Below are 26890 nucleotides of genomic sequence, written 5' to 3'. Positions count from 1 at the left end.
TTAGGGTTTTAGTTTCGTGTTAGCTAAGAATTTTAGTTAGATTTATAGTTTACTTTAATTTTAGTTATGAGCTTTAGTTTAGATCTCTAGTTTATTTATAGTTAAGAGTTTTAGTTTAAATTTTATAGTTTTAGTTTAGAGTTTTATTTTAGGGGTTTTAGTTAGATTTATAGTTTTAGTTTAGTTTTAGTTAAGAGTTTTAGTTTAGATATTGGAGTTTTAGTTTTGAATCTTAGCTTAGAGTTTTAGTTATATTTAAAGTTTACTTTAGTTTTAATTCAGAGTTTTAGTTTAGAGTCTTAGCTTAGAGTATTAGTTAAAGTTATAGTTTAGTATAGTTTTAGTTAAGAATTTTAGTTTAGAGCTGTTGTTTAGTTTTAGATAAGAGTTTTAGTTTAGAGATTAGTGTTTTCATTGCACTTTTAGTTTAGTTTAGTTTTAGTTAAGAGTTTTAGTTTAGAGTTTAGTGTTTTCGTTGCACTTTTAGTTTAGTTTAGTATTAGTTAAGAGTTTTAGTTTAGTGTTGTAGTTTAGTTTTAGTTAAGAGTTTTAGTTTAGAGTTTTAGCTTAGAGTCATAGCTTAGACTTTTAGTTAAAGTTATAGTTTAGTTAAGAGTTTTAGTTTAGACTTTAGAGTTTTAGTTAAGAGTTTAGAGTTTAGAGTTGTAATTTAGTTTTAGTTTAGAGTTTCAGTCTAGAGTCAGTCTAGAATTTTTGTTTAGTTTTAGTTAAGAGTTTTAGTCTAGAGTTTTAGTTTAGTTTAGTTTTAGTTAAGAGTTTTAGTTTAGAGTTGTTGTTTAGTTTTATATATGATTTTTAGTTTAGAGTTTTAGTTTTATATTAGCTTATAGTTTTATTTAGAGTTATAGTTAGTTTAGTTTTATAGTAGTTCAGAGTCTAGAGTTTCAAGTTAGACTCTCAGCACTTAGAGTTTTAGTTAGAGTTATACTTTATTTTTGTTTTAGTTAAGTGTTTTTGGACTTGTAGTTTAGTTTTAGCTAAACATTTTAGTTTAGAGTTTTAGCCTATATTCATAGCTTAGAGATTTTCCTCGCACTTTTACTTTAGTTTAGACTTGTAGTTTAGTTAAAAGTTTTAGTTTAGGGTTTTAGGCTAAGTTACCTTATCATGAGCACTCATGATAACCTAACCTAACTTAAACGTTGAGAAACCTAAATTTTTTGTATGTAAACCGCAATAAAAATATTTCAATTCTAGCATTTCAAAGAAAAAATGTGTTACACACCTAGCTCGTTACGCTGAACTAAAAGTCTTAACTAAACTATGACTCTAAACTAAAACTCCTAACTAAAACTAAGCTAAAACTAAAACTCTAACTAAAACTCTAAGCTAAAACTCTAAGCTAAAAATCTTAACGAAAACTAAACTACAACTCTAAGCTGAAACTCTTAACTAAAACTAAACTATAAGCCTAAATTAGAACTTTTAACGTAAACTAAACTAAACTATAACTCTGAATTAAAACTAAACTAAACTATAATTCTAACTAAAACTCTAAGTTAGGACTTGAAACTAAAACTCCAATCTCTAAACTAAAACTCTTAACTAATATTAAACTAAACTATAACTCTGACTAAAACTCTAAGCTAAGACTCTAAACTAAAACTCTTAACTAAAATTAAACTAAACTATATTTCTAACTAAAATTCTAAGTTGAGACGCTAAACTAAAACTCAAAACTCTAAACTAAAACTCTTAACTAAACTATAATTCTAAACTAAAACTGTAAACTAAAACTATAAACTCTAAACTAAAACTCTTAAGTAAAACTAAACTAGAGATCTAAACTAAAGCTCCTAACTAAAACTAGACTAAACTATAACTCTAACAAAAACTCTAAGCTAAGACTCTAAACTAAAACTTTAAATTCTCAATTAAAACTAAACTAAAACTATAACTCTAACTAAAACTCTAAGCTAAAACTCAAAATTAAAACTCTAAACTCTAAGCTAAAACCCTAAATTAAATTTCTTAACTAGAACTATACTAAAATATATCTCTAACTAAAACTCTAAGCTAAGACTATAAAATAAAACTCTAAACTCTAAACTAAAACTCTTAACTAAAACTAAACAAGAACTCCAAACTAAAACTCTTAACTAAAACTAAACTAAACTATAACTCTAACTAAAACTCTAAGCTACAACACTAAGCTAATACTCTAAACTCTAAACTAAAACTCTTAACTAAAACTAAACTATAACTCTAAGCTAAAACTCTTAACTAAAACTAAACTAAACTATAGCTCTAATAACACTATAAGCTAAAACTCTAAACTAAAACTCTTTACTAAACTTAAACTCTAAACTAAAACTAAACTAAACTATAACTCTAACTAAAGCTTTAAGCTAAAAGCCTAAACTAAAACTCTAAACTAAAACTCTTAACTATAGCTAAACTACAAGTCGAAACTAAACTAAAAGTGCAAGGAAAAACTCTAACTATGACTCTAGGATAAAAAACCTAACTAAAACTAAAATAAAATATAACTCTGACTAAAACTCTAAGTGCTGAGGGTCTAACTTGAAATTCTAGACCCTGAACTACAACTAAACTAAACTATAACTCTAACTAAAACTTAAGCTATTATCAAACTAAAACTCTAAACTAAAACTCATATCTAAAACTAAACAACAACTCTAAACTAAATCTTTTAACAAAACCAAACTAAACTACAACTCTAAACTAAAACTCTTAACTAAAACTAAACTACAACTCTAAACTAAAACTGTTAACAAAAATTAAACTAAACTATAACTCTAACTAAAACTCTAAACTCTAAACTAAAAGTCTAAACTCAAACTCTTAATTAAAATTAAACTAAACTATAACTCTAACTAAAACTCTAAGCTATGACTCTAAGTTAAAACTCTAAACTCTAAACTAAAACTCTTAACTAAAACTAAACTACAACTCTAAACTAAAACTCTTTACTAAAACTAAACTACAACTCTAAACTAAAACTCTTAACTAAAATTAAACAAAAATATAACTCTAACTTAAACTCTAAGCTAATTCTCTAAGCTAAAACTCTAAACTCTAAACTAAAACTCTTAACTAAAACTAAACCACAATTCTAAACTAAAACTCTTTACTAAAACTAAACTACAACTCTAAACTAAGACTCTTAACTAATACTAAACTAAACTAAAAGTGCACCGAAAAACTCTAAACTATGACTCTAGGCTAAAATTCTTAACTAAAACGATTAGCTAAAACTAAACTACAAGTCCAAAAACACGTAACTAAAACTAAATGAAATATAACTCTAACTAAAAATCTAAGTGCTGAGAGTCTAACTTGAAACTCTAGACTTTGAACTACAACTAAACTAAACTAAAACTCTAACTAAAACTCTAAACTAAAACTTTTATATAAAACTAAACAACACCTCTAAACTAAAATTCTTAACTAAAACTAAACTAAACTATAACTCCAACTAAAACTCTATGCTAAAACTCTAGACTAAAACTTTTAATCAAAACTAAACTAAACTATAACTCTAACTAAAACTCTAAGCTAAGACTCAAAGCTAAAATTCCAATATTTAAACTAAAACTCTTAATTAAACCTAAACTAAAACTATAACTCCAACTAAAACTCTAAAGTAAAACTGTAAACTAAAACTATAAAATATAAACTAAAACTCTTAAGTAAAACTAAACTGGAGATCTAAACTAAAGTTCCTAACTAAAACTAAACTAAACTATAACTCTAACAAAAACTCTAAGCTAAGACTCTAAACTAAAACTCTAAACTCTAGCTAAAACTCTAAGCTAAGACTCTAAACTCTAAACAAAAACTCTTAACTAAAACTAAACTAAACTATAACTCTAACTAAAAGTCTAAGCTAGGACTCTAAACAAAAACTCTAAACTCTAGACTAAAACTCTTAAATACTATAACTCTAACTAAAACTGTAAGCTAATAGCAAACTGAAACTCTAAACTAAAACTCTTATCTAAAGCTAAACTATAACTCTAACTAAAACTTAAAGCTAAGACTCTAAACTAAAACTCTAAACTCTAACTAAAACTCTAAGCTAAGACTCTAAACTAAAACTCTAAACAAAACGTTTAGCTAAAACTAAACTACAAGTTCAAAAACACTTAACTAAAACTAAAATAAAATATAACTCTAACTAAAACTCTAAATGCTGAGAGTCTAACTTGAAACTCTAGACTCTGGACTGAAACTAAACTAAACTACAACTATAACTAAAACTATAAGCTAATATCAAACTAAAACTCTAAACTAAAACTCATATCTAAAACTAAACAACAACTCTAATTTAAAACTCTTAACTAAAACTAAACTAAATTACAACTCCGAACTAAAACTCTTACCTAAAACTAAACTACAGCTCTAAGGTAAAACTTTGAACTAAAATTAAACTAAACTAAACTAAAACTCTAAACTCTAAACTAAAACTCTAAAGTCTAAACTAAAACTCTAAACTCTAAACTAAAACTCTTAACTAAAACTAAACTACAACTCTAAACTAAAACTCTCAACTAAAACTAAATGCAACTCTAAACTAAAACTCTTAACTAATACTAAACTAAACTAAAAGTCCAACGAAAGCTCTAAACTCCAAACTAAACCTCTTATCTAAAACTAAACAACACCTCTAAACTAACATTCTTAACTAAAACTAAACTAAACTATAACTCTAACAAAAATTCTAAATTCTCAACTAAAACTAAACTAAAATATAAATAGAAATAAAACTCTAAGCTAAAACTCTAAACTCTAAACAAAAACTCTTATCTAGAAATAAACTAAACTATAACTCTAACTAAAACTCTAAGCTAAGACTCTAAACTAAACTCTAGACTCTAACTAAAACTCTAAGCTAAGACTCTAAACTCTAAACAAAAACTCTAAACTAAAACTAAACTGAACTATAACTCTAACTAAAACTCTAAGCTAAGACTCTAAACTAAAACTCTTAACTACTATAACTCTAGCTAAACTGTAAGCTATTACCAAACTGAAACTCTAAACTAAAACTCTAAACTAAAAATAAACTATAACTCTAAACTAAAACTCTTAACAAAAATTAAACTAAACTGTAACTCTAACTAAAACTCTAAACTCTAAACTAATACTAAGAAGTCCAACCTAAAACTCTTAGCTAAAATTGAACTAAACTATAACTCTAATTAGGACTCTTAGCTAAGACTCTAAGCTAAAACTCTAAAATATAAAAAAACATTCTACGCTAAAACTAAACTACAGCTCTAAACTAAAATTTTTAAATAAAACTAAATTATAACTCTAAACTAAAACTCTTAACAAATACTAAACAAAACTAAAAGTGTAACGAAAAACTCTAAGCTAAGACTCTAGGGTAAAATTCTAAACTGAAACGATTAGCTAAAACTAAGCTAAAAGTCCAAAAACACTTAACTAAAACTAAAATAAAATATATCTCTAACTAAAACTCTAAGTGCTGAGAGTCTAGCTTGAAACTCTAGAATCTGAACTACAGCTAAACTAAACTAAAACTCTAACTAAAACTGTAAGCTAATATCAAACTAAAACTCTAAACTATAACTCATATCTAAAACTAAACAACAACTCTAAACTAAAACTCTTAACTAAAACTAAACTACAACTCTAAACAAAAACTCTTAACAAAAATTAAAGTAAACTATAACTCTAACTAAAACTCTAAACTCTAAACTAAAAGTCTAAAGTATAAAATAAAAATATTAACAAAAACTAAACTAAACTTTAACCCTAACTAAAACTCTAAGCTAAGACTCTAAGCTAAAACTCTTAACTAAAACTAAACTACAACTCTAAACTAAAACTCTTAACTAATACTAAACTAAAGTAAAAGTGCAATGAAAAACTCTAAGCTAAGATTCTAGGCTATAATTCTAAATTAAAACTCTTAGCTAAAACTAAACTACAAGTCCGAAAACACTTAACTAAAAGTAAAATATATTGCTTGGTGTTTGGGTATTCAAAAGCCCGTAATGTAAAGTTGTGGATGAAAAGGATGAGTACTTCAAGTTGTAAAATGGGTTTAAGAGGGATATTAAGAAAAAAACTTGTTCTGAAAAGATATATTCGGGGGGAACCAAAAAGTTGAGGGTGAGAGGGGCCCTTCTGTGTCTCAAGTGCGCAAACAAAATATTTAAAAAAGGGGGAAGGGGAGGGGGAGGAGGGGAGAAGAGGAGAAGAGGGGTTGGGAGGGGGAGGAAGGGGAGGGGCTCTTTGGGGCCCGGGGGGCCCTTTGGTGGCCTGGGGTTGGGGATAGGGGACATTATAACACTATTCAAATGGTAGTTGTGTATTATACCGAACACAGTCGAGAACCGCCCTAATAAAAAATAATATGTATCTCTTAATAGGAGTTACCATTCCCTCAGATGGTTTACTATTTTCGTTTCTACTTTCAAATTTATCTTGTCTCTTGGAGAAATTCTGTCAATCAGTTATCTTTTCCTGTCTGTATTTTCAATTCTCGGATAAGAATATTCCAATATTGAAATTTCCTTATCTGATGAGGTCACCTTGTTATCATAGTATTCCAACCAGATGTTGACATCCAAGAAAACAACAAATAAATTGACCGACACTCAAAACCATCCAAGAAACATCCAATAACCAGAGGTCTACATCAAGCAATTGTTGATGTGAAGTTATGTTGACATCCAAGAAAACAACAAACAAATTGAACAACACTCATTACCATCCAAGAAACACCCAATAACCAGATGTCTACATTCAGCAATTGTTGATGTGAACTTATGTTGACATCCAAGAAAACAACAAACAAATTGACCGACACTCATAATCATCCAAGAAACATCCAATAGCCAGATGTCTACATCCGAGTTGTTGTTGGATAACCATCCAAAAAACATCCAATAACCAGATGTCTACATCCAGCAATTGTTGATGTGAACTTATGTTGACATCCAAGAAAACAACAAACAAATTGACCAACACTCATAACCATCCAAGAAACATCCAATAACCAGACGTCTACATCCAGCAATTGTTGATGTGAACTTATTTTGACATCCAAGAAAACAACAAATAAATTGATAAACACTCATAATCATCCAAGAAACATCCAATACCCAGATGTCTACATCCAAGTTGTTGTTGGATTTATGTTGACATCCAAGAAAACAACAAAAAAAATTGACCAACACACATAACCATCAAACAATCATCCAATAACCAGATGTCTACATTCAGCAATGTTGTTGAACTTATGTTGACACCCATCAAACAGTTAGAAAAACCATGAAAAAAAATCAAAGGGAGAAAAACCATTAAAAAACATCAACAGTGAGAAAAACCATGAAAAAACATCAAAGTGAGAAAAACCATGATAAAACATCCTCAGTGAGGAAAACCATAAAAACATGTATAAATTATGTACTCCCCAGACTGGTACCCCCTTCCCTACTAAGATACCTCTAGAAAATACAGCAGAAAGGACTCTAGAAAGGACGTCCCTTCCCCTCAATTACCACCGTTAGAACTAGCACACAGGCTTCATCGCAGAGTGAAGTTTGAAGGTTCAATTCAAAACTGTTGATCATTCAAGCTTAATTTTTGGTAGATTTTCAGTTAAAAAAGTTTTCAGTTCTAGTTAATTTGTTTTTGCAACAATCTTTTATTTTGAAGATTAGTAGGTGATTTATGAAACTTACTAAGAGGGCTTGGAGGGGCAGTACACATGAGGGGTTCTAATAAGCCTCCAGTTAAGGGCTTTGGACCGTAATTATTGCAATGGTGCCGTTTTATGCTTCCAAACTCTTTTACTTAAGAAGTGGCACCAAAAGTGCCATTTTTAGTGCTATATGGCACTTATGGATAGTAAATTTGATAAAAAGCACGTGGATATGAGTGCTACTGCTACTGCTGTTACTACTACTAATAATAAAACACTATTTCTGCGACTACTGTTCCTACTACTACCACTACTGCTATCATACTAGTACAATTAAGGCTAAGCGTATGAAGGCGAAAATCTGACAGAATATTGAAGGGGAATTTGAACTAAATCAAAACACACTATGTGCATTCAGATTGTCAAAAGGGTGCATCTCAAGAATGGATTTGGGTATTAAGTTGGAACTTTTATAGAACACTTAAAGGGTTAGATCAATAGACAAAAAGGTAATATATGTGTAGTAATATATAATATGTATGTACCCATACATAATTTGTATGGTTACATATGGTATATGTGAAGGTAATATAGGTAATATATACTACTAACACTACTACCACTGCTACGGTTACTTTTACTAATACTACTACTGCTACTAAACTACTCCAACCACTACTTCAATTGCAATAATTTGTAACGCTTAGAGTATTAATATGAAAAGGGCGTATAAAAGGCATCAAAAACACACATCAGCAATATTTTAGAACGACTTAAGCTAAGTTATCACTGCCCAGAAATTTTTTCTGGGCAGATTTTTTTTCTGGACAGAAAAAAATATCTGGGAATTCCGGATGTTCATACCGGAACAAAGTTCTTACTGTCCATATACTTTTTCTGGATAGATTTTTTTCTAGCCATCGGAAAAATTGGCTCAAAATTCAAAAAAGGATCATGAGGCCTCAACTTTTTTGCTATTGTTCTCACACAGAAGAAGAATGAAGAAAAAAGGCTTACAAGCCTCAGAGACTATGAGAAAAAGACTATTTTGGGTCAAAGACTTTTTGAAATTGAAAATTGAACATGTTGCTTTAAAATTATCAATAAACTAATCCATAACCTGCGTTTGATGGATGCAGATTGGTTTCATGACTATTTCAGAATGTCACCTAAGCAATTTGATTACCTGCTTGGTCTGGTTACACCATATATTGCAAGACAAAATACAAACTTCAGAACAGCTATTTCACCTAAAGAAAGATTTGAAGTGACATTAAGACATCTTGCAGCTGGTGGTACACAGAGAAACCAAAGCTTCACATATTACCTGGGAAGTTAGATTGCCAACTAAATTATATGGAACACTATGAATGCAATCTGCCAAGTGCTGTCCCCATTATTTCTACGGTTTCCCAGTGAGCAATCTGACTGGAAGAAAATGTCCCATGAGTTTGCAGTGAAATGGAAGTTTTCGCACTGTGTTAGAGCTATTGATGGGAAGCACATTAGAATCAAGGCTCCACCAAACTCGGGTCACAATATTTTAACCACAAGCAGTTCCACAACATAGTCTTGATGGCTATGTGCGATGCTAACTATCGGTTTGTCTATGTTGACATTGGCAGTTATGGTCGGCAAAGTGATGGTTCTGTGTTTGGCAATTCAACTCTTGGCAAGAAAGTGATTGACTTTACTTTATATATTCCAAGCAGTGATACGATTGATACAGGAAATGCCACCTATTTACCATATGTGATTGTTGGAGATGCAGCTTTTCCCTTGAAAACAGACTTATTAAGACCCTATCCTGTTGATCGCCTTCCAGCACCAGAGGAAATTTTTAATTACAGGCTTTCTCGTGCTCGAAGGATAATAGAAAATGCATTTGGAATTCTTGGTGCCAAGTGGAGGATATTGTAAAGCCTGATAATGTTGACAAGGTCATACACACTTGTGTTTGCCTACATAATTACTTGCGTACTGAATATCTTAAACTCCACAGAGACACTCGAGCTATGTTAGTGCTAACTTTGTTGACACAGAAACTGATGGTGTTATAACATTGGGGCAGTGGAGACAAGAGCAAGCAAATGGACTGTTACCAATTGTCTCAACAGCAGCACGAAACCCAGCTGAAGCTGCCAAACATGCCCGTGACAAATTTCGAGATTACTACATGACGCCAGAAGGAAGTGTTCCTTGGCAGCTGAGTAGAGTGAGTCGAGGCCGCAGTCCTGAATAGGTCGCTGTTGTGTTGTAGCAGCACACTGTATGCAAACTTATCACACTCAAATTTGTGTGTTTAACTATCAGAAATGAATATGTGAATGTGTGTGTCTATTTCTGGCTGTAGTTTAGTTACTTTTCTATAGTAAAGAGTTGTGATTAATGTGTAAGCATTGTTCTAAAAACTAAGGACCTAAAAACATTGTTCAAATCGGTGTAATAATAAGCGAATTTTTTCTAGAGCTTGTAAGTTGCAATTAAAAGTAGCTGGATCTTGGAAAAACGAAATGACACTAGATTCGTACATTACTTCCTTGCAAAGGCTTGTTCAGGTAGCTCTGCTTTATTGTTTACAAAATCTACAAATAATGCAAGGGAACAGACTGCAAAAACATCCTTCTGCAGCTTACTATACCGATGTGAACAATGCTTTATCTGATATTCTTCGCCAGTCTTGGATGTCGATGGGGCGTCTTTGCTAATGGTGCGTTCAGACGAATGGAGTTCTCATCACTCTGTATGGGAATTCTACCCAATAGCTGCTATGACGGGTCCCAGTGTGACCCAGGCTGAATTACAACCTACTTACCATAGTAAGCAAAAATAAGAAAAAAGTTACTAAATCCGTTCCAACCTTCTTCTCCTTACCATAAGCCCCGCTTTAATTGGTAACTAACGTTTATTAAGCCTTTTAAGCGTTAATAGCCTTAACACACCAATTCAATGAATAAACTTCAAGTAAGTCTGTAAAACTAAGGACTTTATTCTAGATTTTCGTATGGATAACAATCGGAAATATCGTCCGTAATTGGCAGATATTCAGGCAACTTAACTAAAATAGACAAGAGTTCTAAAATATTAGTCACCTTAATAGTCTTATACGCGTTACTACATGAATTAAGACAACGCAATAGGGTTACCATGACTATTGTTCTAACCTGACATTTTTTCATTAATTTTAGTTACCTTGGTAACTTTTTGGTTACCAAGTAGTTCTGCAGGGTAAGGAGCTTACTATGATAACTTACCATGGTAACTGGGTTGGAACCCACTATCAGTATTCAGGCAAGACAGGAAACACTGGATCTGTGATTTCTCCAAACTCATCGTCAAAAATCAAAACAAACATTAAAAAATGTATTAAAAAAGTGAAACGAAGTCTATTATTTAAAAAGAAACTTCTGAGTTAAAAAACAATAATTTGTCAAAATCAGCTAGAAGTTTATATACAATACTACATGTGATTCAAGGGGTTTATACAAACAATTATAAGGCATGGATTGGCATTAAGATACTCAGGAGTCTAGTTGTTAACTCAGAAATTACAAAGATAAATTACTCGTGGTCTTCACTTTCATATTTTTTAAGAACTTCAGATATTTCAAGACGTGCCTCTGCTTGAGCTTTTTTTGGCAAATCGTTCAACACGCTGCAGATGTACTGGCTGAAACGTAAGTTGGGTTTTTTTTTTCTCTTGTAAAGATGAAAGAGCTTTGACAATTTCTTGACCAATGTCTGTATGTGCCTGGCTATCTCCAGAAGTATACCTCCAGGAGTCTCGTTACCTCCACTACTATCACGTGGCTCTTGGGATGTTTTGCGCTTCCGTTCAGGCTGGATGGGAGCTAAAGGTGACATACATGATGATGAGCTTTCAGACTGCCGAGTCTCTGTGGATTTTATCATAGCTCTTTTTAACGGCTGAAAAAGAGATTCTACTGTCTGTTCAAACTCTGCCGAGCTCAATTCTATTTCCTGGGTAAATTCGTCTTCATAATCAATTGGAGTATCTATCCTGGTCAAAGTTTCACTAACACAAGCAATCTGCAGAGGTTCATTCATGTTGTCCACAATTTTTTTTAGCTGACCCGACTCTGTCATGAAGCTGAAAAGCTGGAAATACTTCCATGTTTTTCTGTTTATTTTTGCATCATCTCCACTTTTACCTTTTTCACAAAGTCTAAACTTCATATAAGTATCTTTTAGAGTATCCAACTTTTTCTTCAAAATGTCTGCACGAATATGAACAGGCAGTCTGAAAGCATAATCTGAAAGCAAAATCTGAAAGCAAAATCCTGGATTCTGCCATGGCTGCAAAAGAGTTTTTCTTCTTCCTATAATCACTGAAGTCTTCTCTAGAAGAATCCCATAGACTTGGATAGCTGATACAGGTGTTGACGAGGAGTCAACATCACTGTCAGACCAGTTTATTTTCTCCTCCATGACAATAATGGTATCCAAGGGGTTTGCAAGGTACCCAGTTGGCTTCAGCTCTGGTTCTTATGCCTAAAAAGAAAAAAGGGTACAGATTACACTATTATATTATTACATTATTACATATTTACAGTATATATTATAATATTGATTGACATAGGCTGATTTCAACCTGGCTACCATGGTAAGCAAAAATAAGAATACAGTTGATTTTTAGTGGTTGATTTTAAAGGATAGAAATAAAAATTGTAACCTCCCTTGATTTACTGATATTTCACATTTTGGATTACTGTCATATTAAACAAAATTCTACAGTCTTGTGAAGATGCAAAAATGCTGTTCCTGGCTGCATGATGACATAAAAAGTGATCCACAAGTAGACCCTTTGTACCCTAAATAAAATGTTGGGACTTTTTTTGAGTTATTGTGTAAGATTGCCCGTACTTATCAGGCCTAAAATTTGATAGCGTGTTACAACTGAGGCGTTGGTAAGTATCGGTACTAAAAATCCAGTGACAACTGTTTTTTATTATAAAATAGAATAAAAGGAAAAATGTTCTAATTCTAATTATTCTGAATTCATCCAATACCTATTTTAGGTCGGCTAATCTCATATTGTGTGGTTCTGTTGTTCAATCCACGAATGTTTACCGAAAAAAAAAGGATTAATTTAGTCCTAGGCTATCAATACTTCTAATTGCAAGTGTTACTCTTGAATAATTAGACAAGACTTGGGTACTAAGGTAATTAAAATTCTTTGCTTCAAATTATTGCTTCTCGGAAACTAGGAATAACCCTTTTATTAGATTTCAAATTGTTTTTGTTTTAAACTAAACCAAGCTCTTATGTTTATATCTTGAAAAGGATGTTAAGGCTCTTTGGAACTTTGATAAACTTAAACTTTACCAGGGAAAATTGAATCTATCTGGACGGAAAGAGTTTGAAGTTCTTAATCCGACAAAATAATTCCCCTTTCTTCCCTGGCCTATCTGTAAAACTTCAAGGTCACCTTTTATATAAATAGCTGGCACGGGTTAACAAAATGCAAGAGTGGCTAAAAAGAGTAATGAGGTCCCCCTTCATATAAATGTCAGAGAATACACAAGGAAGGAATATTGTTATTATTCGATAGTCCCAATTTTCTTATATATAAGATTTTAATAAATTCCAGGTAAGTTCCAAGGGTCACTAAGCTGGGAGGGGGAAGCACAAAGCTCCCTTAATATATTTTTCTTGGTTAAGGTTTTTTCTTTTATTTAACCCTTAGGTTATTCACAAGTTTCAGTTTCTGGGCCTAAACTAATTTTATCCTATTTTAATCCTTAAAAATGCTCTACTTTGTCTAGAGGGCCCGAGCCCTGGTTAATTAATATACTCTAACCGAATTATAAACCCAAATCACCAAATATAATAAAATTTCTTGAGTCCTAATCTATTTGCGGTCGTATTTTCCTGCTTACTTGTCTGTTTTAATTAGATTACGCATCCTTTAATTAATACACCCTTTATAAGTCTATTGACAACCCTCTAATAGGAATTTCTGCTCTGACTCCAATATCAGTTAAAATGTCTCCAGTGTAAGTATTAAATTGATTAAGTATATGGCTTGGTCTAGCCCAGGTGACCGAAATCTTTCTGAATTTTATTTCTTATCTCAGTATTATTCTCAAAGGAAAATTGGAAGGATTCAATTGGCAACTTTATTCAACACGGAATGGGATTTTCTCGATATAGTCTAAAGTGACGAAAAGGTTTAATATTATTACTTTAACTTTACATTTAAAGAAATTGAGCCGAGGCAGACACTTGCCATTATTAGTTAGAAAGGTTACTTACCAAGAGTTCCTTTCTAGTCTCCTCTCCTCACTGTCACAAGATAAACCCTATTTTCTTAGATCCGTACATTTTATTCATTTTGCTACTTGATTCGTTTAGCGGTCTTCCCCTGCTCTTACAGCCAATCAACAACTTTTTGTTAAAAACTAGTTTTTTTTCAGTATTTCAAGGCCTTGCGTTCCTCTTTGTTTTATACCAAAACTGGTCTAAATTAGGTCTTCAAATATTTATCACGGGTTCAAAAGTCGTTCGATACTTGAACAAAGAAATGTCACTACAAGATTTATGGCTAATTACGCAAAGCGAGGTTACTTTCAAATTAAAGCTAATTTGAAATTGTCGCTTTATTTCTGATCTATTGAAGCAAAGGGGATTCCAAATTTTACTGAAATTGAGTAAACAAATTTACACAAAAATAAGGCCTCCTTACACTTGGACGTAGGTACACCATAAACTGGAAACACAGAATGTGAATGAAGGTCTAAAACCCAGCTGAGATATTATTACACTGTGATTGGAAAAGCGTTTCTTTACTAGATTGATTGAGCTCTACTTTAGAAACTCAGATACCGTTAAACGGACTGAATCAAATAAAACCATTAAATGGTATGCCAATAATTGGATTGAATTAAAGGTATCTCAATGAGTTACACCTCAATGAGTGTATTCCATGGAAGAAATTTGGGACAATTTAGCTGATTTTTAAGTTGTACTTCCATTTAACTTTGAAACTCAAAATCTATTCTCTTTACAAGTCAGAGAAAAATGAGCTTTCAGATTTTTAACAGCTATGCACAAAAAGTGTCTAGGCTTCCAGAATCAGGTGCATAAATTACTAAAGGCCAGAAAGATGAACGAATACCCTTTTCTACACTAAATTGCAAATTTATGGCTTAAAAGCAGCAGAAGTCTTGAAATTTGCCACCCTTAAGGGCTATTCAAATATGTGTATTACAAATTAATGCATGACTTAAATTCATAAACCAAGATATATAAAGTCGCGACTACTGAAAATTAATAAACGACATATGTACAGTACTAATTTGACGCTTAATATGTACATTTGAATGGCCTTTAACAGGAGCAGATCCAGAGCGGGCAACAGGCTCCCCTGCGAAGAGTAGAAGTCAAAAGTACAAGTTTAAAATTTTTTTCTCATTTCACAGCATAATACTGCTTTTTTAGATTATTTTGCTGTATCAGAAAAGATCTATGAGAGGCAAGCAAATATATATTTTAGTGGTAAATTCTAAAATCTTATGAGTAGAAAGAGTGTGTAAGATTTGAAACTTACATTGAAACTTACACCTGCGGCATGAATATACAGAGTAGTTTGACGATTACATTGCAAAAAGCGACCAATCCTTTACCTATAAAGTGGTCAAACACGTTTTGGAAGTATGGTTGTGATTGTATAAGACAAGCAGACTGGTTATTGTTATATATTTCAACTATACATGGAATTACGCATGAATATGCATTACAATTTGACATGGATATTGTAAAAAGCGAGCAGTACGAGCGGGGATTCCCCACTGGTTCCTGAAGTTTAGCTTGTTACACAAGTTTGCTTCAACTCCACGTTTTCAACCAGACTGGTTTTCGAGACAACACCCATAAAGCGAGCCGTACGAGTGGGGATTCCCCACTGGTTCCTGAAGTATAGCTTGTTACACAAGTTTGATTCAACCCCACGTTTTCAACAAGACTGGTTTTTGAGACAGCACCCATTTCTTAGGACCAATCAGAGAGAGAGAGAGAGTGGAGGTTACTCCATATACGATAACTTGATCGGTAATTGGATTCAAATAAAAAGGAGGGATTTTCATTCGTCCTTGAGATTTTGTATAAAATGCTCATGCGTTATGATTAAATTTTCATAATGTATTAAAACATCATGGATAGCAAATTTGATATTATTGACTTTGAAGCTATGGATATATCGATTTATAATGTAAGTTCAGTTTAGTATATTTTCTTAATTCTTTTCCAAATAAAATCATTTTACCACTCCACTAGTAAATTCAAATTCATTGGCATATCCCAACCCCTCCCCCCAAAAATACAAAATCTACAATATGATGATTATAGTCGCTAGAAAACGTGAAATACGCTCTTTTTTCCATTATGTAAAACCCATCTTCCCCCCACCCCTCTGTTTACAAGTTGAATTCATTAGAAATAGTTCTTTTCGTTCAAAAAATGTCATTTCCCCCTTCATGCTTTTAAAATGCGCTTTCTTTATCGGCTGAAATAGAACCATCTGTGTTTATAATCCAATTTACAAAAAGGGTTGTTTTTGGAACCAGACTTCACACGCGCCTTATCTAAATTATGAAAACAAAGGTTGGTATTTAGGAATGGGAATCATTAAGATCACGGGGTTTGTGTAATTCAAGACACTTTGAAAGGGAGACTTTATTCTGGCCAAATTAGACTCTATAATCTATTTTCAATTGTATATGATGATTAAGGGGTTTTTATAAAAGTATAAGGCTAGCAAGGGGGGTAATCTATCAATTTTAACACCTTCGGTGTAACTTAAAACACAAATTATTTCGTCGCATGAAAAGTAAGGGGGAGGGGGATTCTTTGTGCAGACACGTATACCCTTTGACAAGAAAACTAATGTGCTCATTCCGACACGCAACACTGAAGTTTAGTGTTTGGTTAGCTTTTAATTACATCATATTTTAAATCATTGTATTGGATTTGATGCATCGGGGGTACTAATTTTTTCTTCTGTAAAAAAGGGAATCGTTTTTTCCATTCTAAATTTTGTCTTCTTTTTAAGGACAATTTTGAAGAGTCCATACCTCCCCCTAAAAAGAGAGCTAAGGCTAATGGCGATACTCTAATGCAACAACTGTAGATAGCTGAGCCATCCAGGGCAACGCGAATACAGTCTGGTCAAAAAACGAAAAGAGAATGGGCAGCTGCTCACAGGATGGTGAACCCCGCTGGCTCATCTGCACAAGCCAGTGACATCGCAACCACATCTATGCAAGAAACAGACATCACCGTCCCAACTATACCCCATAATGCTTTGTCAGGACCATCCGGCACACAACAGAAGTCTGAATTTGGAAATGTGAGCATTTTTACTTTTAATTTCTACATGGTTTTCGAAATATCAACCAATTTGATTTCAATTTTTTTTTAGTCTGTTCTTTTCGCCATTTTTTCAACACTCTAAAAGTGCGTGTATGTGTCAGAGATATTAAAATGTTATTTTCGCTATAATATTAATCCTGAGGGAGTTCTGAGGATTAAGTTCTGAGGGAGGTTTAAAAAATGGTACTTATTCAATATCCCGGTAAACATACGACTTGAAATGCTTCAGCATAAATATGAGTATTGCATCTTTCTGAACTTTCTGGGGATGGGGTGGGGGGGGAGGCAAGTATTTAGTCTAAATAATGCTAGGAGGGGTAAAATTTAGTTTTGAGGATGGGGTGAAAAATAAACATGGTTTTTTCTAACTTTATAAAATAGTGGTTATTTCACATAGAAAATAAAACCTTTTTTTCTATGGGTTAATGAATTAGCCTTTTCGCCATTTTTTCAACATTGCAAAAGTGCGTGTGTATGTGTCAGAAATATTAAAATGTTATTTTCGCTATACTATTAATCCTGAGGGAGTTCTGAGGATTAAGTTCTGAGAGGGGTATAATAATAGTAATTATTCATAATCATGGTAAGCATCTGAATTGAAATGCTTCAGTATAAATAGACTATTGCATTTTCCTGAGCTTTCTGGGGAGGGGTGGGGTGAAGGGAAGTATCTAGTTTAAATAATGCTAGGTACGGGTAAAATTGAGTCTTGAGGATGGGGTGGAAAAATGAACATCGTTTTTTAACTTTATAAAATAGTGGTTATTTCAAATAGAAAATAAACTTTTTTTTCTATAGATTAATGGATTAGCGAGCCATCTTCATCAGGTCATGAAACATTCATTTTTGGTGGACCGGAACCAATCCTAGCACCATCAATGGAGTTTAGAGATGAACCTACATTAGTTCTAGACAATATGGAATGGCATAGGGGTTTTCTAAATGATTGTTTTGGGGACATGGCCAGCCTAGACGATTTAACTTGTGACATTGACATGGTGGAGGACCCGGAATGGACAGATAGATTTATGCGAGAGCATTTAGGTGTTTTTAGTAGTAGAAGTGCATCTGAAGTGGGTCCTCATAAAGAAATTCCGTCACAGGACAAGACAGGCTGGTTTTATCAGTTATCCCAAATCACCCTGTAAGCCATACTAACTGGCCTAGAGGATTTCATGCCACTTCCGTCTTTTGCAATTGAACAGACTGGGGGTGGTTCTATTGACAATTCGATGTCACCCCCACCCTACTGGTTAATGATACAACTAGTAGTAGTAGTAATAACGATACAGAAACATCACAAGTATCCTTACTTCCAGATTTTTTTCCTTGAAACTCTATCTTGCATCACAAAATGGTCTACAGTAGCTAAGTTGGTTACCCCATTAACTCACGGAAGTCGGGAATTATAATAACAAATACCTATAAATATAAAATTATGTATGCTATCAATATTAAAGCAATTAATGAGAAAATGATGGGGGTGTGGGGGTGGGGGTCAGTTTAAAACTATCAATAGCACTAAAAATATTTTTTTAAATGAAAATGCGAGTGAGCTGTATTCGAAATACTTGCACACAGAGGTTCAAGTTCTTTTTTTAGTTCTTTATTAATCAATAAAAAAAAATTTTTTTTTGACAAAACTATCAAATTAATTACCCACAGTGAGAATAACTCGTGTGTGGGTTTATATACACTCAACAATAAATAACTAATACTATCTCCAGATACCATAATAAAAAGATTGCTCTTCAACTCTCCATATGGTAACAACAAACAAAATCCGCAAAAAAATCAAAGTAACCAAATAAATAAAATGAAATGAGGAGCATCCACCCCAGAAAATAAATCAAATTAATAATTACTGATTAAATGATTCATTAATCTAATTTTATTATTAACCAATGAATTATTCAAATCTATAAAACTATGAAATTTATTCCAATTATATATAATAATATGCCTTGGTGAAAAACGGGACCTTTCAGATTTTATTAAAGCCTGACGGACTACAGAACTGCCACGGGTCCAATATGTATGCAAAACCTGATTATCATCCTGAAAAAAATTATTATGCAAATAAAAATACTCAGGCAAAAGACCTTGAACATGTATTATCATATAAGGCATAGAATGGATAAAAGGGAAAAAATCCATTGGAAGGATGTTTAAAATTTGATACATACTTTTTGTTGATAACTTACCAGGGTAAGAATACAGGTCAGACAGGTAATTTTTCAATAGATGCAGAACTTTATTTTGTTGCCTCTGAAGAGGAAGAATATGAGTTTTAAAGGTATTCAAAAAAATAATGGGACAGTAATTTATATATGAATGCACTAGAGAATGATAAAGAGATTTCAGGGCAAAAAACGGCAGAACAAATATCAGATGATTCATCATACCAATATTTCTAGCCAGTTTCATTCGAAGATAAATTGCATGTCTTTTAAATGGTAAACTTGAATCCAGTATTATCCCGAGATATTTAATATCATCAACTCTTTCAATTTCAATGGGTAGGCTTTGAATATTAATCATCATAATTTCCGGTGCTGTTTTCCCAGTCCGAGAAAAGATGATGAATTTTGTCTTTGTACCATTAATAGTCAAATTATTTCTCGAAAACCATAAGAGAAGCCTCGACAGCGCCGATTACAACATAAGCTTCAAAGATCTAGATTCGGGGCTGCTGACATTGCATGCCGTGTCATCGGCGAATAATATGTTAAGGCCAATATCATTGATGCTATTACTGATATCATTAACATAGATAAGAAATAGGAGTGGACCCAAAAGAGAGCCTTGTGGGACTCCGACTGACTGAGATTGAGATACTGATGAGGAAGAAGTATCACCTCCGTCTACATACTGATTTCGGTTTTTTAGGTAAGACAAATTGTAGCAGGAATATCACCTTTGTCGAGGGCGTCATGAACAAACTGAGTCATTGCCATAATAGCATGCTCAGTAGAATGAGACTTCCGGAACCCAAATTGCATCGGACTAAAAAATTCAGATCTCATTAGAAAGCTGACTATACGGTTATATAGGCACTTTTCAAGCAACTTCCCAAAAGTAGACAGGATCGAAATCGGCCTATAGTTTGTTGGGTTCTTCGGGTCTCCTCCTTTATACAAAGAGATAATTTTTACAGACTTGAAACAAGAAGGAAATCTTCCGGTTTTAAAACAGAGGTTGAACACATGGGAAACCGGGTTTACAATATTTTGTGCTATGCACTTAATCAGATTAGTCAATTACCCATCGGTCCCTTGCGAAGATCCATTCTTTAAAAGGTATGTTGTAACTAAAAGTTCATCTGGGGTTACAGGAGTAAGAAAAATGGAGCAATTGAGAGACGGGGGTAGATATGATTGAAAGTCCTCTCCAGTTTCATTATCCAGAGGATGGGCCAGGTTGTTCCCAGCAGTTGACGCGGTTTCCTCGCCAATTTTTGCAAAGTGTATATTTAATGCATTGATAACTTCCACTTTCCCTGTAGCCAGTTTAGTTCCATCTTCAGCTATTAATTCATCAGGAAGATCATGGGTTCTATGTTTTCCTAAGCACTTATTAATTATTTCCCATGTCTTCTTGGGGGACCCTTCTGCTTCAACAAATGCTTTGGTGAAGTAATGGATTTTTGCTGGTCTTAAAACTTTTGTTAAACAATTTTTGTATCAGCAAAATTTAGCTAATTTAACTTCAGATGTATGCATTGAGTATGCCTTATATAATAGATTCTTATTTTTTATTGTTACCAGCAATCCAGGAGATATCCAAGGCATAATCGGGCTTATACTATTTCTTCTTGATATTTTACGGAAAGGGAAAGAATTATTGAAAAAACGTTTAAACTGATTCACAAAACATTCAGCAGCAAAATCAGGGTCCGAAGACTCTAAGCAAGAAGAAAAGTCACTTGAAGAAAGCAATACTTTAAGTTTACTTAAGGAGTTTCTATTAGTCATCCTCATTTTTTTTAGTAGGCCTATTAAACTCAAGTGTAATCAAGTGAAAGTCAGTCACAAGCATCAAATGGTCTGAAAAATATTCAATAACCACATCACTAGACTTCAGTTCCAGATTCATAAACAAATTATCAATAAGGGAAGCAAAATCTTTTATTATTCTTGTTGGGACTCCATAAGCTGGTAACAGACCACTGGAAAAGCAAACTGGTAACAAGTCAGCCCCGTCTGATGATATTCTGAGGAAATTACCACTTGAATTATTAGAATTATATAAGTCAACATTAAAGTCACCCATGAAAACTATTTTTGGATAATTTTTCGAGGCAATAAGCACAAAATCATCAAGAAGCTCCATGAATCTTGAAGCTGGAGAACTTGGAGGCCGGTAAAAAACACAAAACAAAATTTTCATACAATTTACATTTATTTTAACTGCCAAAAATTCAAACACCATTTCAAGATATATGTGATTACATTCACTCACCAGATTTGACTGAATTGTTGACTTAATAAAGAAACCTACCCCTCCCTGTTTTTTATTAATCCGATTCTTATGAAAAAAGTATACTACCGTTTATTGATAAATGTCTTTGTCGAATCATTTAAAAATGTTTCACAAGAGGCGAAGACATCTATATTACGATGATAAATAAACAGGGATATTTCATTAAAAATATTTAGTAACCCGCGACAGTTCAAAAATGTCATTCTAAAATTAGAGCATTTATTTAAAACTTGGGTGGGGATTAGATATTTATTTTTTGGGATAGAATGAACCATCATATAAAAAACATCGTCATCATTGCATAAATTCTCAAATATTTTACCTAAATCAAGGGGGTGCTCCTCAAAATTACGAATTCTATTGTCCATTATCTCGATGCTAGGTATACTTATTGACAAAAAGTGACTTACCAACCATACGGAGAGTCAAAGGAGACACAATTGTTACCAGAACTTCATCTGAAAGAGACAAACATAAACAAAAAACTAGAACTTTATAATATAAAAACCTTACGTAAGAAAAATCAGGAATAGTGTTTCAAAAAGGAAATAAATGAAATACAACATTTTTGATAACAAAAAAAAAACACAGTAATAAGAAACCACAGCCTACTCATTATTATAATTTTGTGAAGGGGTCTCTGAAAATAAGATAATCATAATCCTTAAATGATCATAAATTATCAAATAACTTTACAACCAGACCACTAAACACAAAATAACAAAATGCTCCACAAAATCATATAACTCAACCCTCAGATTACTACCATCCAATTCAGTTATTGATCAGCTCTCTCCCATATCACCGAACCATTTTTTTTTTATCTCAAGCCATGCTTGGGGTCATTTATTTCTCACACAAGAAGCAACAATCATTCCAGACTCCTTAATCTCTTTTGCTTTAGTGAGGAATCCTGTGCGTAAAGTGTTAAGTGTTGGATGAAGGTCCATGCAAATTCTTAGTTCAGAGCCCCTCAGCTTGGATACGTTTTGCATAACTAAATTTTCTAAATTGGGTTAATAGAATTCAAACTAAGCGGGAAAATTATAATGAGGGGGGTAGTGGGTCGGTGGTTTGATTTGTTGAAAGTTAAAACGTTAATATTTGCAGATTTAAAAAGGATTTTATTTTAAGAGGTGGTGGGGCTGGGGAGGGGGCTATAGTTTTAAAATATCATTCAGATTTAGAGGGATGTCAGGGGATACAACGATTCTGTTTCGATACGAGGCTACAGTGTTTCAAGTATGCATTTTTAATTGCCGCATACAGACCTCTTCAAAAAGATGCATCTAAGAAAAAGTTGGATGAAATGGCAGTTAATGTTAGGGTGGGTTCAAAGTTCCCCATAGTAGATTTTAATTGTTTAAATGGTCGATTTTCCGTGAAAGTAGAAGGAATACATATTTTCGAGTGGGCTATTGCACATGTAAAGATTGGTGTCACGGTGTTACAGCATGAAACCAAATTTGACGAGGGCCACCGTTCTAACAAGAAAGGCGTATTTTTTCCAGTGAGAGCTCCTTCAATTGAATCAGTGGAATATTGGGTGTGGCTTCTATACACGCCTCCCACAGAGCCTGATTCAATTGGACATTTTAATCCAATTACGGATATTAGTAGGGTTTTGGGGGAGGGTAAAAAGGGGAATGTATGCTATTACTGTCCAACATGCCTCTCAAGATTTCGCTCTGATTTAAAGTTAAAGCATCGCATGAAACACTGTCAATGTCATGGATACCAGGCTGTGGAGACGGTAAGTGGAGATGGAGCAATCCTACGTTTTAAGAATTTCCGAAACACGCTCCTACAGAACAATAAGATCGCCTTGGACTGCAAAGCAAAACTCACAGACGTGTACGATTCGTTAAATCCAAATCGTGTTAAAATACATGAAGCCATAGGGGTCTCTTACGCTCACGCGCAACGAGATTCCAATAATACAATGCAAGTGCTGGATGTAGTTGAGATGTCGGGTGATGGTAAAGACTGCATGCACTCGGCATTTGTCAGTCTAATCAAAACAGCGAACGGTGCAATTTCGCGCCTTCGTTACACAAATTATCCTATGCTCCTATCACCAGATGACAGATTGGCCATTAAAAATCGTAAAATGTATTGGGTTTGCAAGGGAGAATTTGATGATGGTGTCGGGAATGGCGGAAGGAGGAAGGTGATCGACCATGATCATTTGTGGCCGGAAATTACATCGGGGGGGGGAGAAACTTTAGGGGGGTAGCACATCAGTCGTGCAATTTAAACGTTAGACAGCAGATATTTTTCTTACCTGTTTTTATACACAATTCCAGTTACGACTAAAAGTTTGTTCTACCGGCGTTGGCCCGCATTGCCAAGGGTGGAGTTTTAGATGACGCATGGATAGATGGTTCTTTTTCATATAATATCATACCCAAATCATCGGAGAAGCTACTGCTGCTAGAATTCATGTGGAAAACAGTTGACAAGGGTAGCACGTGTCTGAATAAAATCCGTTTTTTAGACTCTTTCAGCTTCTTCCCCAAATCTTTAAGTCAATTGATTCAGGTACAGAAAAGCGACAATTTTGATAGCTTTCCCCTCCTTAAACAGCGCTTTCCCGATGATGAAATGTATGATTTATTAACGTGTAGGGGTATATATCCATATGATTATTACAACTCTGGCTCGAGGCTAGATGAGGTCTCACTACCAGCCATTGAAGCTTTTTACATTTCTCTTACTGAGAGTGAGTGTGCCACTAGCGACTACGAATTTGCTAAGAGGGTTTGGGCAAAGGGCGGATGTAAAAATGGATGGGATTATTGTAAACTATACTTGGCCAGTGTGTGCAAAAATACGGATAAAATCTATGGGGAATTGAGGTTAGATTTATGGTTTTATTTTCTCACTCTTCATCTGGAGATGGGCTTGATACTCAAAAACCAGCAAAGAAGAAATAGGTCTGTTCACTGATGTGGATCAGCATCTATTTGTAGAGAGATCACTGAGGGGTTGGTATGTTTTTCACGGGGATCGTATCATGGAAACTGATCCGACCGGACAGCACACCGATGAAAAGTCGGACGATGTTTTTTTGGATATGAATTCTCTTTACCCATCGGCAATGTCTCACTACTGTTTGCCGTGTGGCAATTATAAATGGCTTGACAATCCATGTGCTTCGAATTTTCCCGACATTGCCAGTGTTGAGGAGAATGGGGCACAGGGATGGTTTTTTTAAATTGACGGTGAAATACCCATGGAAATCCATGACTCGGTAAAAGACTTTGTTTTTCCGTGCATAAATAGACCAGTTGGTAGGGATTCTCTGAGCCCCTACAATTTATCCTTAGTAGAGGATGGGAGTATGCACTGGGTACATTCAAAACAAAAACTAATTGCCGACCTCAACCCGAAAAAGAATATCGTCGTTCATCACGCGCTACTGAAATGGATCGTGTCCAATGATTTCAAAGTCACAAAGATTCATAGATCCCTCCAATTTGATCAAAATCCTTACATGAAAACGTTTATTGACACCTTTGTCAGTAAGCGTTCACAAGCGAAAACGAAAGTTGAAAAAGAAGTCTATAAACTCATTTTGAACTCAGCTTTCGGTAAAATGTGCGAAAGCGTATAAAACAGAAGTCGATGTGACATTGTAATCAATCCCAAAGATTGTGCTCGAATCATTGCGGATCCAAACTTCACATTGTTCACAATCATAGACTCTAATATGGTGCTCCTACATCGCAAGAAAAGAAACAATGTTTTAAATAAAAATATTGCAGGCGGGAGCGCAATAGCTGAAATATCTAAAAAACTCACGTTGTCATTTTATTATAATGTATGCAAGGTACAGTGGCCGATTGAGGGACAAGTTCAAGTGTATTACGGGGACACTGATTCACTCCTGTTAAAAGTCAAAACTGAAAATCTATTGAACGATATGGAAAATGGTGAGTACATTAGCTCTCGAACAGACCACAATATTTAGGACTATTCCCGCTTCCAAGGGCAAGTGCAATATCAGACCTCGAATCAATTGTTAAAATCCGAAACGGGTAGCGATCTGAAATCCAATGATGTGTTTCCTGGACTAAAGGTATACTTTGTGGAACTGCACAACATGGATATCAAACAAGTTTGCAAGGGGTACCTACACACTTTGTAAAAAATAATTTCGACATGAGTGCGTATAGAAACTGTGTGGAACGTAGATAAGTCCCAAGAGGAAAAGTCATGGCGATACACTCTTTACAATTTAAAAACTACACAGTTAGAGTTGAGAAAAACGCCATGTCGGCCATATTGGACAAAGTCTATGTACTTGAGGATGCTGTGAAGGTACTACCACACGGTCATTATTTAATTTCAGACCGAGTTGAATGTATAGAGTACAGAAAACAGCTCGGTCTACAAAAATTAATTTAAATTCATTAAAAAAAAGTACAAATTGTGTGGGAGGTTTTGTTTTGGGTAATGGGTGTTTTAAATTCTTTTTTTTCTTTATCAAAAACAATTTTCAATGTGTGTGTGTGCAAGGCAGAGCAATTACCATTATTTAATGCCGCCTCCGCCCCCGCCCCCGGCCCACCGCAGTGGGCCCCGTGGCGCTTCCCGCGGCACTTCTTTGAACGCCGCAGTGGGCCCCGCAACAGATTCCTTGTATCCCCTGACATCCCTCTAAATCTGAATGATATTTTAAAACTATAGCCCTCTCCCCAGCCCCACCTCTTAAAATAAAATCCTTTTTAAATCTACAAATATTAACGTTTAAACTTTCAATAAATAAAACCACCGACCCACAACCCCCCTCGGTATAATTTTCCCACTTAGTTTGAATGCTATTAACCCAATCTAGAAAAACCTCCTCATAAGTTGATCAATGCGGGCGAATGGCTAACATATCTGTTTTCAAGTATCTTGAATATAGGTCGCTCGCATTTTCATTAAAAAAATATTTTTACTACTATTTATGCTTTTAAACTGACCCCCACACCCCCATTTGGTGTTCATGAATGGCTCACATATTATTATTATATAAATGTGTAATGGCCAGGGGATTTGTTATTGTATTCCCTGACATTAGAGGAAATGGATCACCGAATTTGGTGCTGTAGACCTTTGTATGGTGCAAGGCAGTGTTGGAAAGAAAAAAATCTGGAAGAGAGGGTACTTGTGATGTTGCTATGTCATTATTACTACTACTACTAGTTGTATCATTAACCAGAATGGTGGGGGGTGACATAGACTTGTCAATAGTACCACCCCCAGTCTGTTCAATTTCATTGGATGGAGGTGGCATGAAGTCCTCTAAGCCATTTAGTATGTATTCCAGGGTGTTTTGGGGTAGCTGATCGAGTCAGCCTGTATTTT

This window comes from Artemia sp. Qi Xiang Cuo, chromosome 4 (assembly GCF_049724085.1).
Source record: "Artemia sp. Qi Xiang Cuo chromosome 4, ASM4972408v1, whole genome shotgun sequence".
NCBI lineage: Eukaryota > Metazoa > Arthropoda > Branchiopoda > Anostraca > Artemiidae > Artemia > Artemia sp. Qi Xiang Cuo.
The sequence above is the reverse complement of the archived record's forward strand: the minus strand, read 5'-3'. Positions refer to the sequence as shown.